This window comes from Vanellus vanellus (assembly GCF_965231255.1).
Source record: "Vanellus vanellus genome assembly, chromosome: 13".
In the NCBI taxonomy this organism is placed as follows: domain Eukaryota; kingdom Metazoa; phylum Chordata; class Aves; order Charadriiformes; family Charadriidae; genus Vanellus; species Vanellus vanellus.
Window position 1 is genome coordinate 14,044,181 of NC_138918.1, and position 13,764 is coordinate 14,057,944.

The following is a 13,764-nucleotide window of genomic DNA, read 5'->3' on the forward strand; positions in this document are numbered from 1 at the left end:
TGCTTACTTGTAACTAATGCTGTTCTAAGAAGGTTATGCCAGTCTGGCAGACAAGCAGAACGCTTCCCCTTCACACGCAATTATCACAGTACTGTAAGCTTTAATAATCATCAACCAATTTATCCTGACAAAATGAAGCACGAATTAGGATAGCAGTATTTCTTTCATTTTACAGGGGAGGACTTCATGCCAAAAAAGAAAGGCTCAGAGAAAGGTGGCAGAGGAAATCTAAAAAGGAACCGAGCAAGGCACATACTTCATATCCTGGGTTAATACCCTAATCCCTTCATAAAACTTAATTCTTCTTGCTTCTGCTCAATACAGCTTTGTAAATGAGTATTATTTTATCTTCATGTTAGAAAGAAAACATTTTCAGGACCCTTTTCACAAAGCATTTAGATCATATTTGTGCCTCCCGATTACACCAAACCTACTAACATTAATGTGTGTCAAGCATGCCTTTCAGATGTTGAGAGCAATATCTTTACCATCAATAAATCTTCTGCTGATAAACCTCACGGAGGAATATGACGCTGAGTTGAACATGAACCAAAGCACAATTCTCCGCAGCATTTTATTAACTGTGTTCCCATCAAGTCTTCTTAATGTGTAGACAAAAAGAATTTTTTTATCCCCCCCCCCCCCCCCCGAGAGCATGCTATATAACTCTGTAGTAATTAAAAAAAAATACAATTTGGAATCTGCCAACAGTCAAAAGATTATGCCCTGCACATACTCCACGTAGGGCCAGGGGTGGATTTAGTACATAAGCTGAGAGGTTTCTAGCCTTTCTTCTCTTCCCCTCTACATGATCAGAGCCCTTCTCTTCCAGCTGCTAAAGTCTGGTGATTTATACAGACTCCTACAGAGAAATAAAGATTTTTACCTGTGTGTTAAGTACAGCTGACTGGGAAACTGCATCTGGGAAATCTGCTTCCACACTAGAAGAAAAATGGGAGTGCGGCACACCAGCCAACTGTACAAGCTTTCTTCAAGCTGAAGGTTGACCAAATGATTTAGCTCAAATCATAAAACCCAAAACAATGTGGCTGTGCCTCCAAAAAGGGACCCAAGTGGATAGATGGAGTGGCTACAGCAGACAGACATCGTGTCACCTGACAGGAGCAGCAGCTACATCTTTCCAGGGTATTCATGAGAGACTGGGTGACAAACTGTTGTCCCTCTGTATGAGGGTTATTGGTCTTTCATAGTAGATATTTAGACTGTTAAATCACTGCTGAAAAAAGTTTTACGTTCTTTGATCTAACAAGACAGAGAACTCTTTCATTTGATGGACCTCATTCTTTCTCCTTAAACATCCAATAAGAGTTCATTAGAAGCAGAAAACTACAATTGCCTGAGACAGGTCAAAATTCACTCAAATTTGACTCCAGCAATCCTTTCCTCAAAGCATTTAAGAAACACTGAAGATATACAATCTTTTCATTAGTATCCTTACTGTCCTATCTAACAATGCTTTACTGTTATTTCCAGAAAAAAAAATCCCTGTACATCTCTTCAAAGAAAAGAGAACAAAAGTAGGGGCAAGTTATTGCTATAAACGCTTAGTAAGTCCTGCCTCTTTCTTTTCAAACTAGACAAGATGTCTTAATTTTACATTTTGACCATTCCTATGTATTGGGCTCTCAGAGAAAAGAAACACCTTTTGGCACTAAGTTCTTTCTTTAATTGCTACATGGATACTTACAGAACCTTTTTTCAAAATATATTGCTTTCAATCAGTGTGGGTCACCACAGATGCTTCAAAGCAAAGCTTCCTGGAGTGGACAAAAGCAAGGAGAAAGAATCCTTTGGCTCCACTCAATGGAAGTCTTCCAGCTTTTAACAAAACCAGACTGCTGAGGAATATATGTTTGTTGACAGCAAATGCAAATGGAGCAAGCAGCAGCATATATTGTTAAAAGAAGCCCTCTAGGCAGTTCATACGTGGTTCCTTATTTCAAAATTTGGAGGAAAATCAAAGAAATTGCCCTGTTTCAGTATCTATGTAAGATTGATTATTTTGGGAAAAACTTCAGCAAAGCTGGCGAGACCAGAAAAAAATTACAGCTCATATTTTTTGTTTAGTTGTTTTTTTTTTTTTGGTGGGGAGGTTTCTTGTTTTGTTTTGTTTAATGCCCTCAGTATTTCCCTATCTATGTGTATATTGTAGTCATGAGTTTCAGAACTCTTTCGTTTCAGTAGTTTTTAGTAGAATTTCAGTAGTTCCCCGAGGAAAAGGCAGGAGCATAGATTTATAGCCAAGGTTTAAGTGCACAAAAGAATCACGGTAAATACTAATCTTGTTGACTAATAAGTTTTCTAATATCTTTCTAAACACATTCTTCCTACCAGTGTCTACCAGACCAAGGACTTCCACACAGACAAAACCATACCTGTGCTATCCTCAGGAAAGGGTCTGTTCATACTGACGGTGAAGCTTAGCACTCATGATTCTGACAGATCTTCAGTAGGATTTTGGGGTGAAATAAATACCACAAAAAGGGTCAAAGGCTGCAGCTAGCTAGGATAAAAGCTCTGTAGGGAGCATTTATCAACCCATGAAAAGACACGGTGCCCTACCTTGTCAGAAAGTAAAGGGAAAAAAGTGGCACAGTAATGAAAATGATTGGTAGAGCAGAGTTTTAATCAAGCCAAACCAGCAGTTTTGAATAATGTATTTAATTCAACTTGCTTGTCCATTTTTATCCATAATGCAAATCCATTGAAATAAAATAAGAAATCTGTCCTTTCCTCTCTTCACACCTCCCTCATATTTTTATCCTGACTTTTTCTACTTTACCACAAATGTGAGAAATGTTCTCTTTCATCATCAAAATTATTTAAACAACAAAACTACCTTTTGATAATTCTTAGTGGTTTTCAATTCATGGTGAATAGCTAAACCAAATTGCCAATGCAAGCGCATGCCCGAACTACCACCTTCGAATACTTTTAAAGTCAAGACACATGACCTGTACTTTTTCAGACAGAGGAAGAAACGGCAGTTCATTACTGCAGTTAGGAATACTTGAAACAGGCATAAAGCCTCTTCCCCAGAGCAGAGCTATTTCAATTTTCATAAAAGGACTGAAAATATTTTTATACAGCCTGGACTAGTGCACAAATATAACACTGTATTTTGCATAATGTAACCTTGAGAACAAACAATGAAAAAGTGAAAGCTTTTAAAAAACAACACGGTGACTCAACGCATTACAGTCATTAGGGATGATAACAGAATAACAGTGCTCTCAGAGAAACACCGTATGAAATGAGACACATTACAGAACTGTCTCATACACTAATCTATTTTATCTATTCATCTGTTGTTAAAGAAAGAAAAACCTTGCAATATTTTATTTTATGATTCCTTACAATGCAGACCAGTCTTCAGCTTCTTTTTTTATGATCTATACTTTGAATGTAGACTGATTACGGTGCACCAAAAAAAAAAAAAAGGGAAAAAAAAGCAAACCCTGAAGCACTAAAGTGACTAAATAAAGCATTATGAAGTAGATGTAAAGAAAACTTCATGACTTCATGTGTCACAACAAGCATAGCTACAGTGCAAAGAAACCTGGACCACAACTAAGTTGTGGGGAAAGTTAAATTTGCTGTCAATGATTCAAAGCAATTCAGAGAAACTATTATTTCTGAGAAAGCTGACAATCCTCCCTTGTCTCCAAATTTTTGGGGAGGTTCTACGATTCAAATAAGAGCTGGAAATTGGCACTGTTCCTCTGCTTCTTTTGCAGGCCAAAGTTGAAGGCCATAAAGAACTTTTATTATAACCCTTCCAAACTTAAAATGATGCAGAAGATAATACCTGTAACAAATACTATCCCAACAGTGCTAATAGTTCTTATTTTTCAGTGCTATGTAGGGGATAATTTTTCAAAATCCCATAGATTTTGCTCTTCTGACAAGTTCAAGTTGCTGTTTTGAATTTCAAATCCCACTTCAACAGCTCTGACATCACCAGTGAAGAAAAAACAGCACTGAAAGACAGGAGAGCAATGCTAATGATACATGGAGATGGACAGAATCCAATTCCCTCTCGGAGCTGCAGTGGCTCTGCAAAGCTATGGGGAATAAGCAGCAACAGAAACTTATCTCTGCCCTGGAAGGAAGCAACCCTGACCTGTAATTACAGGATTACAGACACAACAGAAATGATGAGCGAGAAGGTGACAATTTCAGATAGCTCCTCTGAGTAGAGCGGTAGTATGAGAACTATATAACACTCTCTTAACTCTAGCACTGACAGATCATGATTCTATTGAGTCAAAGACAGAGCTGAAGCCCAGGAAAATACAAAGACTAATTCTTTCTTGAAATGTATGCACCTACATCCTGTTGAATGCAGTGTGAGATTCTGCTTCAGATTTGTGTATCTGAAGGCAGACTATGACTCCCCGTTAAAATATCAGGAACCATCCAAAGAGGTTGCAAGGATATCACACTCTATACCAGACTGCATCTTTTTATCATGGACTTCATAAGAGTCCTCTGCGCTCACTGACTGGGAGCCACAAACTCTCCAAATTAGTTACTGAAACCATGTACTGCAGCTAAACCCACTGTTCACTTCTGCTTCTTGGAAACAGTCCTGCTGCGTGACAGTTGGAAACATCGGCGGTGGCAACAGCCAGCAGAACCAATTTCAAATACGTGGAAATCTGGGAACAAAACTGTAATGTGATAATTCTCTCTCCTGAACAATATTGGATTTAGACAGATGTGTCAAGGTTGTGAGACATACTAACATATCTACTTTTAAATTAAAATAGATTTATTGCTAATTATAGAGTTCACAGAATTCTTCCTTCTGCCTATTCACATAAAAGATAAGCTTCCCTTGTGTGATCATAAGTTGAGTTGGCTTTAGCAGAGGATAAACAACAGTGACATTTCTACAAGTCCATCATGAAGTCTGAACATTCAACTACCGACTCCTATAATCTTTCAACTGTAAAGTGCATATAGAGTTTCTCAGTGCTGTTTTATAGGAAAATAATAGCAATTGTTTTATTGATGTTGATGTCTCAGTTTGAGATCATAGAATAGACTCATAGAATTGTTATGGCTGGGAAAGACCTTTAAGATCAAGTCCATCTAACTCTACCAGGCCCACTTCTAAGCCATGTTCCTGAGCATCTTATCTAGACAGCTTTTACATACATCCAAGGATGGCGACTCAACCAGCAGATGAAATGATACGCTCAGGCTGCACGGAATCCATAATATGCTCTCTTCTAAAACCACTTGTCAACATTTCATGAGTATTCCAACCTAAGTTCCAAATTAGCTCATTTTTCTTACTCCATTTGGGACTGCCTATCTAATGACATGTAGATATTTCCCCCTTGTTTCTGTTGTGTGCAATCCTTGAACAGCTAGGGACTCTCTGAAAGCACTAAGTGTATTTGTTAAAGCTGGAAGGCACAACCATAAAACAAGTTAAGGCTAAGAAGGAGAAGATGCCAAAGCATTTTCTAAATGTAATACAAGATTGGAAACAACTTTTGCAGCTGCTAAAACACAGTGCATCAGAATACATACAGAAATTTCAACCTCATTAAGATTTGTTGTTGTTCTTTTACCGGCAATATAGCCGGTAAAAGAAGCATACAAGATTTTTAAGAGGAAACTGAAATATATATGCCTCCGATATTTCTTGGGAAGAAGCTCTGCATTTCTCTGCTGAAGGATAGCCTGTTGTGCCATCTGCATGCCAGCTGGGAAGAGTCATGGAAAACTGGAGAATTTGGCTGTTATTTCATAGTGAAGGAATTCTGACTCAGAAGAATCAGAATTTTGTTGCAGATTTCCATGCCCAATTTTCCACTATATCTTTCCACATGTAGGTCTCTAAATTGTTCTTTAAATTAGATAGCATTGCCTTCTATCCTGTCACTGAGTTCAGAACTCAGCCACAACATCATGTTCATAATTTAAATCCCCACAAAAAGCACACATCACTCTGCAGTAAAATCTTCTGGTACAATAACCTCGGCTTTAGACACAAGTTATTCAAGCCTTTCTCTGAAGTAATATGTGCTCCTTTAGAAGATAACACCCATATAACACAATTCAGCAGCTATGGCAGAAGAGCTCAGAGGAGCACTTCATAATTTTAATATTTTATCACTGGGAAACGTATCCTTGTCTTCAGCATTCACTTCACTTATCCCTTTCGAAAGAAATTAAAATAAATAAAAGGGAGAATGCTAAAAAAGTACAGAACTTACAGAACAATGAAACAATAGGAGCATGATGGCTGAATGACTCAGTATGTAACAAAACCCCTTGGAATAAAGAGCTAGTAAATCTCCACTTATACAGACCGTCACTGGAAAACTGAATGTTTAACTTTGAAATATTTTGCAAAACATGTTCCTTACTCTGATTATGAAAATTGCATATCTATTTCACACTGATAATGTCAGCATTGAAATAAAGTGCATTATTTCAGCTTTTCTTTTAAGAATTTATATTGCTACCACCCAAGACGTTATTGCATGCTACAAATAAATCATATATACAAAACATCTTTAAACAAGTTGTGTCCTCTTCAACAGAAAAAAAATGTTTATAATTCATGAATTTCTTAGAGAAAATTGTATAACGATGCATTTCAGAACATATGAAACACCTTTCTCACAACCTTTCAGGGTGGGGGGGAGGAGTTCTAGTAATTCAACTTTATATACACAAAAGTATAAGATAACTTATTGCATTATTTAAAAATAGCTAACTTATAATTCTGATATTACATTAAATTTAATACGGACTCTTTTAAACCATGAAAGAGGGATGGAACTTTCTAAGGAGACACATGGATTTGGTGACTTTTTAATTAATTCTCAGTGCCTGAAATAACTGGTGCTTAGTTCTAGTGAATATGCTGGACTGTAAATGTACCCTACATTAATGTTTTTTATTCCAGGATGATAAAGATACAATGTTTAATTAAATAGTTGAAGAACTAGGGAAAAAGTGGAATATCTTCTCCACAAAATATGCACTGCTTCAATGCACAAATTGTGCAGATAATACTGCTGCTAAAAGTGTAGAACTAAGGAAGTAAAGATTATCATCTGGAAAATAGTATGAACTTTGCCCACAGGCTACCTTTTTATTTCTTAAGAGCGTAGCAACTACAGTAGCACTACCACCCTATGGTGCAACACTTGTCTTTGGAAGAACACTGCCTTGTTGCCCTCAGGAGCCTGTGTCTGAATGTTAAATCATGTGGGTCTTAGAAAATAGTGCATAACCCTCTCCTCCCCGCCCCTGAAATGTCTGCAGTAGTCAACCTCCAGCAACTTCTGGACACAGGTCCTCGTGGAAACTGCCTTCAAGGCAGATATCAGTGGTGTTACACAACCTGCAGCTCTAGCACTTTCCTCCCTCAGTGAAGAACTTGTGCTCTGGATGATGAGCTTATGCAGAAACTGCACTCACTTCTTCACTGCATTCTTAATCTATACTTTCTGTGACAGATTCAATCCTGCAAAATCCTTTCTTCTCACAAAATGCCACCAAGAATATTATCGATTACTTGCCTACGTGTTCAGGGAGACATCCGAGTGGAAGGTATTTTCAACATTCTGGAAAAAGGAAGTTCTACTCAAGTTAAAAATTAATGTGAAAGTCAAACCAATCTTCAGTAGAAAAGGCACGTTCAGTTTTATAATTGCAGCTTATTTAGTAATTCTTACAGAAGAAGTAAGATAAGAGCCCAGAGCTCCTATTCCTCTGGCTTTTGTGAGTCAGAATAAAAACGCTCATTTTCCACAGGGAAATGTCAATAGCAATAATAAATTTAAGTGGATTCTTCATAAGCAGAATTACTCTCAGATCCAAAAAGGTGGAAAAAAAGTCAGTAAAAACCCTCTAGCGCAGACCTGAAATTATTAAGTTTCTTTCCAGAACCTTTACAACAAAGCAGTACCTATAAAATTCTAACCCTCACAAAATTCTGAGACAAAAGTAAAATGAATTCTCTGTGTCCTAACGCAGGAGTCATATTTTAAAAGCAATCAAGCAGGGAGACAGTTAACAGCCAGAATAAAGGCAAACTGTATAAAGCATAGTAGAATAATAGACACAGGTTATTACTTACTAATTCAATTATGATTAGAAGTTTTCATCCATACAGACTAGAGTGCAGGGATAGTTGCACTTCTCTGTGTGACTGTAGGATTTCAATTAGACCATTTACTTTCTATGCTTTTTTTCCCCCCATGAAACAATATATTCCTTTCTTATTCTAGCAGAAAAACCCAAACCAAACAAAGAAACCCCACAAGCTCTTAAACTTATAATTTCTTTCCTCTTCACCCTGCTCTAACAGAATGTCACCACTGCTAGGAATTAAGTATTTCATCACCTTCTCTTCATTTCTTCTTCTACTTTCTGTCTACAGACAACCTGACATTCGCCAAAATGCACAGAAACTTTTTCAGTAGCATGTTGTTGTGGTTTCAGCCAGGATGGAGTTGAGTTTGTTACTAGCAGCTGGTATAGTGCTACATTTTGGGTTTGGAATGGGAATACCGTTGATAGCACATTGGTGGTTTTGGTCGTTGCTAAGCAGTCAAAGCCTCTTCTGCTCCTCACACCGCCCCACTAGCAAGTAGGCTGGGAGCGTGCAAAAAGTTGGGAGTAGACACAGCTGGGACAGCTGACCCCAACGGAGCAAAGGGATAGTCCATGCCAAGTGACATCATGCTCAGCGTATAAAACTGGGGAAAAAAGGAGGAAGGAGGTGCAATCAGAGTGATCCTGTTTGTCTTCCCCGAGTAACCATTATGCGTGATGAAGCCCGGCTTTCCTGGAGATGGCTGAACACCTGCCTACCAATGGGAAGCAGTGAATGAATTTCTTGTTTTGCTTTGCCTGCATGCATAGCTTTTGCTCTAAGTATTAAACTGTCTTTATCGCAACCCATGAGTTTTTCCTCACTTTTACTCTTCTGATTGTCTCCCCCATCCCACCTAGGGGAGTGAGCAAGCAGCTGCGTGGTCCCATTTACTGGCTGGGGTTAAACCATGACACGCATCAAAGTGACTGGCAGAAACAACCATGGGTGATTTGCTCACCATGAAAGAGAATGGGCAGGGGAAAAAAATCCTCCTCTGAGCAGAACTGCAGCCACAGCATTGTGTGTTAACACTGGTGCCTTTGAGTAACAACTATTGTCTAGGCTATTTATTTCTAGTGCCCCATTTATGTAAATTTTCCAGATAGCATTACGCTAAGTTGCCTGTATCTATGATCTTTAACAAGTTTAGAGTCTTTTTTTTTTTTTTTTTGTTCTGCTTTTAGTGATGACAAGGAGGATGTTCTCCCATTCTTTTCTCCCTGAATAGGTCTAAAAAACAAACTGCAATTCACCAGACACTCGGATTCAGAAAACAGAGCATGCCAAGCGATCCCCAAAAGTAAGAGCCACAGGTCTCCTGTGTCGCAAGGGAGCTCATCCTGATGAATTCAACCCACTACAGCACAGTTACTTCACCTACTGCAGCTGCAATGCGCTCTGCATGCCTTGAAGTCCTCCTGTAAAATGGATGTCCTTACATCTGGTAACAGATACCTCTTTCATTCTCTACCTGAGAGAGGTCAACCACTATTAAACATCTGTACCAAATCAGAAATATTTTTTTTAATTTCTGATGAGAGCTGAAAGTACAGGCAGTAGCTAAGCACATCAGAAAGGCCTTCATGTTGATGTAGCTAGAATCTCTGCTGTTCCCCCCTTCCCTCTCCCCTTATGCTGCTTCTAAGCATAACACAATGCAAGAAGCAAAAAAGAGAATGAGAAACTGCCCCTTTTGTACTACTATTGAACAAGCTGATTAAATCTACTGTAATCATTCAGTACAATAAACCAAATACCCTTGTAATTGACTATTGTCATAAGATCAATATCTCTTGCTTTGCAAATCAACATTTTGGCTTCTCTCTGGTGTTTAGGGAACAGTAAGAGACACATATCCAAATACATAACTCCACCCTACTTACATCCTTTCAAATACCACTGTAATATCAACTGTCAATAAAGAAACAATACAAACAAATAACACAGATGATCTTAAAGCTCCAAAGCATCTGAAGTACTGCCCTCAGACTTTACACCTACTATGCTAACATATTGATCCACCATTGGCTAGAGGAGCGCATATTGGTACTAATGTATCATTTCACTTTTAATTTTACTAATTGACCATTATTTGTAGTTAGTAGGTGGTAATGCTTCACCCCCCCTGTAGCAATAAGAGACAGGTGAAGTCCATGTGATAGATTGTGAAGTCTATGACAAATTTTGCAGGGCTCAGAAATGCATATATCACTGCTACTGGTAAAACAAAAAGCGAAGGGATATTATATTTCAGTGAGGTTGAGACTGTCCATACTGTCATTAACCTTGTATCTACAATGTTAATGCATGCAGTACTAATTCCATGTTTGAGTATCATCACCTGATCAACATCTCCAGGGGCCGTGTACAAGGTTTTAAAAATAAGTAAATAAAATTATACCTGTATTGAGAATCCTGCCTCCCACCTCTCTCCCAACCCTCACTTTTGATTGCAAGCTTTGTGATTTCATATTTTCAAACCCACATCTTTCAGGACTCAAATTCAACTCAAAGACGAAGGAAAATGGGAACCCTATTTTTTAGTACTCCTTGGAAGCACCTGTCTGGTTATATACACTGGGCCTCAAATTATATGAAAGTGTGATTTAAGAAGAAAATAAAAATACCTTTGAAACACTTAGAGCAATTCAATCAAGTTCACAACTGAGCAGCCATGTCAAAGCCACTACTGATTTCCTGTTGTGTTCATAGGCATCATGAATAACAAGCAACACGAATATATTCACACATACATATATATATATATATAACACAACATAAATGATATATGCTCCTTAATCATCCTTCCTTGATACATCCTGTTTCTGATCTGTAGGGCTTCTACCTGTAGTTGTATTTTCCCTTTTTTTCATCCAAATAATGTTTTCAACCACTGCCAAACAGACTAACAACAATTGGGTTTCAGTGACTGCGAAGTATTACATATCACCTAGTTTGTTATCCTTGATTTTACACAAATCTTTATCATCAATAACTCATGAACTGTACTTCACTGCTCCATCACCTAAGTCAATTTATAGATTTAACACGCAGAACAAAACCTGAACAAAATACTAATGCCATGAGACCCCAATTAATACCTAGCACTGATCTATACAATTTCTTTCCCAAGGATCTTTTTTTTTTTTTTTACTATGATTTTTATCTAATTTACTAATGATTTACCATGATTTTTATCCCATTTACCTATTCCTGTAATTCGTATGTTAGCAACAAATCTATCGTCGTATCATTTTTTTAGGTTTTAGTTTTTAAAGCAAAAAATTACCATCATATGACTGGAAAAAAGTAATAAATGTAGTTATACTGTTTTTTGGGGGTTTTTTTGACAGCTCTGATGTCAGCACGTCATTCATTCACACTGCATGCAAACATTTCATCGGCCAGTTTTCAAAACCATGTTAACTCATGCACTTAAGAGTAACTCATGCACTTAAGAGTATAGGTACAGCAGTACTGAAGGCCTATTTCAAGATATTAGAGTGGTACAACTGCCATAATACATAACAACCTGGAACTTCTCACAGAATTAAAAGGTACACTGTGAAACTACAGATAAGTCCTTGAGGGAAGGATTTAAGAGTTCTTTCTGCAGCAGTTGTCACGTCCATAGACCTGTTATTACTTAACAGTATCGAGTTTATCTTCACGAGTGAAAAAAAAAGTTTTTCCCTAGAACAGGGAGAAATTTAAAGGATTGAAAGCACTCAAGGAAATTAGATACAAAAAATAGGGGGGGGGGGGGGGAACCCAAACAATATACATATAAAAAAATAGGTTCGATACTGATGTTAATCACGTACCATACAGGAACTACTTCATACTTGTACAAATACAGATCTGCAAGACCTGTAGATCCACATATATTTTTAAAAATACGTATTATTGATCAATTAATGTTTTAGTGCTCACATTTACTCTTCCGAGTTACTTAAGCAGTTGTGCATGCATGCCAAACAGGACACCAAATCCTGTACTGAGTAAATAAGATGCTATTTCTGACAAAGATGGATAAGAAAAATGCAGATAATGGGAATGCAAATATGAAAAATTGTATTATACTAGTATACATTTTTTACATTCCAGAACAATATTTTGAAATTATAGAAATTAACATGACTATCAGAATTCTTAAAATTGGCTACAATTTATTCCAGTTTTTGCTAATCATGATTTGTATTAAAATACTGTCTGCCGTCTACATATTCTGTAAAGCACCCTATACATGCACACTAAGAACCTACCCCTAGGGATATAAAGCTACAGAACTACACCGTTCACCTGAGCCCTCTATGTCCAGAGTGTCAGAGGGGCTTTTCCACCCCAACTGACAGCTGGAGCCCAGGCTGTTTGAGCTGTCTTTAATAAATCACCTGTTTGCATTGTAGCTACATAGCCCATCTGATCAACTATCCCCATGTGAACTGTATTTAATTGAGGACAATGAATAAAGATTTACCAGATACTTTTAGGCCTAATTCACAGCATACAGGTTTCAAATGACAGGTTTCTATTAATGTCAATTGGCTTTAGGTAAGGCTCCTGCGGGGGGGGGGGGGGGGGGAAGAGGACAAAAGAAAGACACATACAAATGATTTTATATATGATATGCTGCAATGGGGAGTTAGGAAAGGAAGAACATCCTTCTTATTGATTTAAATGCTGTAAGATAGATCTGACATGGACAAAATATGAGAGGTGCATTTTGCACATTTTATTCCTAAACATTGGTATTTTTCCTACTCAGGCTAGTAGACATCCATGGAGAAAACCCGTATTGCAGCTTTTTCTGATGATACTCCTCCTTTTCACTCTGCTGACAGATAGGTCTACTGAAACGATACCTAAGTCAGTAGACTTTTTTTTCCTTTCACAATGAAAAAATAAATTACTTAAAACCACCTCCTTTCACATTCCAGACGTCATGCGCCTGGCCTCGGTGCTCTTCTCATCTGTTGTGTTAGGCTTATACCATCAATCCTCCATTTCATATCTGGTCCATTTTAGACAGCAAATACACTTATTACTTTAATATATTTTTAAAGTAGCAGCAATATTAGTTTGGAAATGAGAAGTCGAGTTCTCCTTTAACATTTCCAAATCAGTATCTACATTGCAAACCAATTCAACTTTAGTTAAGGGTTTACTGAATGTATGAAAGAAGCATACAGTGTTGTTTTTTTTCTTTAACAATGAGTCAAATCTAATGACTACCATTAACAGGCATCTAAGTTAACTCTAGCTATCCTGCTCAAATTCACACTGTTTCCCAAGGGCTACATCTCCTCCTGTGCCAAAGTTAGGATGTTCAGTTACGACCTTTTTCTTCCTCATCTTTGTTGCAGAACTTTCATGACCTTGTTCCAAACGCAAACAGGAAAAACACCCAAAAGAAAAGCTGCATAGAGGCTGCTTTTAGATATTCAGTTGGTACTTTCCTGTTTCTGAAATAATACACTTGAAACTCCTTAGTAATGACATCTCAGGGGCTAGAAGTCTAACCCATATGCTGAAAAAAAAAAAAAAAAAGGGAGTTTCTTCCTAATGACCATATTTTGTTGCAGACTATGTTTTTTTAATAAATAAAATCT

The 13,764-nt window shown here is 37.6% G+C and overlaps 1 protein-coding gene across 2 annotated transcripts in view; it reads right to left on the reverse strand.

The window, feature by feature from the left end:
* The window catches only part of GABRB2 (gamma-aminobutyric acid type A receptor subunit beta2), a gene marked incomplete at both ends in the record, with an annotated part of 168,325 nt that overhangs the window by 71,958 nt on the left and 82,603 nt on the right, over positions 1-13,764 (reverse strand). The window lies entirely within an intron of this gene.